Genomic DNA, 4,374 nt, shown 5'->3' on the forward strand with positions numbered 1-4,374 from the left:
GGAAAACTGCAGAAAACCCAAGAGTTCCATCTCAGACTGTACAGGCCTCAGATAGTGTGTAAAATGTTAAACATAAGATATTTGGCCATAATGCACAGCACCCCATTTGGCTAAAACTAAACACACATGATATACACATATTTACCTTTACCAGAAAATTATTGCTTATGTAGCTGTTTCTACAAGCTATTGTATAATGGGGGTATTCTTTTCTTTTTCACATGATTGTACCTTAGAAAAATGCAGGACAAATACAAATGATAAGTAGTTATGTCACATATCTTTAAAATTTAGCAAATAATGATAATGAATGAAGGTAGCCTAACTTTATTATCACTAACTCCAATTATTTAAGTATGATATTAAAGCTGCATTACTCTAAGAGGCAAAGATATGATACTAATATTATTAAAATGACAAGAATGAGGTTTATTGACCAGACAGTTTTGACTTTCACCTATACAATTTCCCACTCAGATCAGTCACAAATCTTAATACTGAAATTTAGGTGGTTCAGATGTGTTATGTGATGACATATAAACAGAATTAGATGTTGATGTTTCAACATCTAAATATCTATCTAAATGTATTATGACTAAGAAAAAAAACAAAAGAAAGTATTATCAGAGTTATACTTGTCATGTGAAATAAGAGTAAAATCCAGTGGACTTAAACACCCAGTTAAAGGCATTTTTACTGAGTCAAGGCAGTAATGTGTTTAACTTAAATGTGTATTTTCATATTTTCTTTCTTCTTCAAAAAATAAAAAAAAATCCAGTAAAATTAAAGCCCGAGGGGAAATCATCCCACACCACATGCACAGCTGATTACTGTCATACAAATGTGGGGAAAACAGCACATTTTGGATAAAAGTCCAACATATTTGGACAGTGAAGTTGGTGAGAATAAAGAAAGTGGTTAGGTTAGACTACTGTGATATCTCAATGAAATAAACAGAAATTTACTCTCTAGGGGAAAGTGCAATTTTGAACATCCCTCTGAGCCCAGGTAATGTTGTGCTATCATCCCAGCCTAAGCTATTCTGTCCTGCAGGTGCACCAATGAATGACCTACCCAGTCATGTTTAAGCCACTGTAATTTTACCTCTACCACACTATCAGCACTAGATTATCCTTTTCCTGAACAATACTATACCTTTTACAATCCTTAGGTAACAAATTGTGTCTGCATGGAGGCAATGCATGCTGCTTGATCTCTGAACCTCAAACTACAGTCATTTGGACTTTTCCCCCCCTTTTTTTGGAGAAGTCCTCGCTGTGGAGGAAGTTAGGAAATATAACATTGCAGTATTAAAAAGGTTTTGTGCAGGAATTCCTCTTGTAGACATTTACTACCGTATTCAATAGTTTGCATTTGAATTGGCTGCGTTAGTGGCATGGCAGTGGTTAGCAAAAGTAGCTCAGATAATAAAATGATATGGCCAAGCTGTAAGGTTATTAGTTTGAACCCTGGCATTTATTGATATGTTATAACTATGATTAAGCACAAAATAATAGGAACACTGACTAAACTATGTTAACTTATATCAGATAATACTCAGAGACTTGGGTGCGACCTACACTCGTCAGTAGTTTTCCTCTGTTCTAACACTGCTCTTCAGTTTATGGGTGGTCTGGACATGCCTGGGCTTCACCTGCAGGTGGGGTCTCCTGTGCCTGCTGTATCAGACTCATCTAACTGAATTTAAGAACCAGCTCCAGTATTCCATCTCTGCCAAATTGCTGTTTATTGTAGAGCGGTAATCAGGCTCCTTCATGGTTTTAGTGCCCCGCTGAGTTTACGCAGTGATTACATCCTTACTGTCTTGTTTTCCAGTCGTTCTTGTACAACTTAAAAGCACAGTCCCTCCAAGATACACTTACCTGTTTCCACAAAACTGGTCTATTTCATCTGGAAGATTCTGGCCAAACACTCACCTCTCTGACTCGCCTGCTTGTTCGCCCTCCAGTGGTGCTGAACTCCCACAGAAACCTGACCAGTAGCTCCCCCTTTGTGTTCTCCTTCCTTCTTCCAAGTAAGAATACTGATCTGCACTATTAAGCAATCGATGACTCACATTGTGGCCTGGACTAATTCTCTCTCCAGTCCCACCAATCCCCTACACGTTTCACTTGTCACTCCTAATTAAATGCAAATAAAACTGTAGAACTATAAACTGTCAAGTCTCAGGTTCTGCTTCAGGGACTGCAAACTGCCATTGCCTTTCAAGGCCATGACACTTGGATAAAATAATGCATCAGTAACTGAAGGGAAATGTTGCATTTAACTGCATTTCCCTGTTGCACACGGAAATCCACCAGTCCTTTATGTGGAAAAAACTTTTTCAAAACTAAATAAACCTTATCATAGACCTTAAAACCAGAAAAACAAGACGCTGAAAGAAAAGGGCTTCTTGTGTATGTATAGGTTCTCAGTCAACCTGGTTGTGGTAGTCTCAGGTCCTTCCAAGCCTCAAGCACCAGGACTGACACATTATCATTATGAAATGGATAAATACATTCAAATTAAAGGGATCAGTTAAAGTAGTACAAATGGAAGACCATGGAGAAGGTTTATGGATGTAGTAAAGGAGGACGTGTAGAGGGTTGGTGTGATAGATGATCAGATTACCTGTTTTGGTGACCCCTAAGGGAGCCATCCAGAAGAAGAATTATAACAGCACCACAACAAAGATAAAGACACACAATTACAGCTAAAGACTGCACTTTAAAAAATCACTGTTATACTGAGTAACATTATAGAAAAACAAAACCTAGTCAACCTATAAACCTGTGAAGAACCACCTTTCTGAACCCCCATTTTTGTCTGATTCCAAGTCGAGTCCAAAGCAGGACCTCAAACCCAACTATAGCTACCAGCTCTCTTATCTGTGAGGGAGCTGGAGGAGGCAGCCTAACCAGAGCTGCTAAAATGATTCATGTTACAGTGAAACATGTTTGCCAGATGTTTTACCCTGAGAGTCCCAATGAGCTAGGCTATACGCAACTGTTGGCCGACCATCGATGACAGTTCAGGATGTATTAAATGTTGTTGGAACTGAAGAAGAACCAACAATAAGTGAAATGTGGTTTCATTAGTTTCTGCTGGTGACTTTTGATGTGGTTCCACCAATATCTCCTCACCCCCAGGCAGATGGCTGCCCATCCCTGAACCTTGTTTTGCCAGATGTTTCTTCCTGTTAAAAGGGTGTTTTTCCTTCCCACTGTCATTTAATTCAAGTTCACAGGCAATCATGTCATTGTTGGAGTTTTCTCTCTAATACGACAGGGTCTTTATTTTACAGCGTAATATGCCTTGAGTATGGCTTGTTTGGAAGGGTTGGTGGGTTTTCCCAAAAAAGAACATGCCAGCACAGCTTAGGTTTGGAAAGGTGCATCTGAAAAACTTCTGGTAAAATGTCTTTTGGACAGACAAGACCAAAGACAAGATGTTAATAATGCAGAGCACCATGTTTGTCACAAACCAAACATAGCCTACTGACACCTCGTACTGTCAAGCACAATGGAGGAGTGACGATTTGGGCTTATTTTGCAGCCAGAGGACCTATAGAGCAGTCACTGAGACCACCTATGTGCACTAAAGTATTCTAGGGTCAAAGGCGAGGCTACGTGTTTGGCAGGTAAAGCTCGGACAAAACTGGATCATCCACCAGGACAACGATCCAATGGTCAAAGTAGAAAATTTACAACAGAATGACTGAAAAAGAGTCATAGTGCTGCAGCAATGGCCCAGATACCAGATCCCAACCTGACTGAAAAGCTGTGGTGGGATCTAAGAGAGCTGTGCATAAAAACAGTGAACTGAAGCAATGTTCTTCAGTGATGTGAGAGACTGATAAGGATACATTTACTTAAATGTAAGTCCTGGCTTTGAATATGTTTTATTGTCCTGACATATAAAACCTTAGAATTGACGTGGGGTGTAATTTTTATTTATTTTTATTTATTTTACCATGGCTACACACAAATATGATAGTTGATGTCTGAAACTGTATTTTTACGTGGAGGTTTTAAGCATATATGATCACTTTCGCCAAAATGATTCTCTCTCTTTATTTTATATTATCCTAAACCGAGTAAACTATTATAAGAATATGAACTGTGGAAAATTCTTATGGGCATTTTTCATTTCACGATATGATTTTTCACGATATAATTAAATAAATAACGCATTTTTTTAAAAATTAAGATATTCTCTCCCGGTTTAGAGACTTTATCCACATTTGTTCTTTTCACCTCTCTGTCCTGCTGTTTGTTATGAGCAGGGCTACCACACAGTACAGCGTGTCCTCACTTGACCCCGTGCAGACCGGAAATGCTGTAACACATCTGCTGACCAAGTGTCTCTGTCCGG

The sequence above is a fragment of the Aulonocara sp. 'chitande type north' Nkhata Bay genome, linkage group LG16, assembly GCF_057382095.1.
Source record: "Aulonocara sp. 'chitande type north' Nkhata Bay isolate Kocher_YH1m ecotype deep benthic linkage group LG16, A_spYH_male_GT1.1, whole genome shotgun sequence".
In the NCBI taxonomy this organism is placed as follows: domain Eukaryota; kingdom Metazoa; phylum Chordata; class Actinopteri; order Cichliformes; family Cichlidae; genus Aulonocara; species Aulonocara sp. 'chitande type north' Nkhata Bay.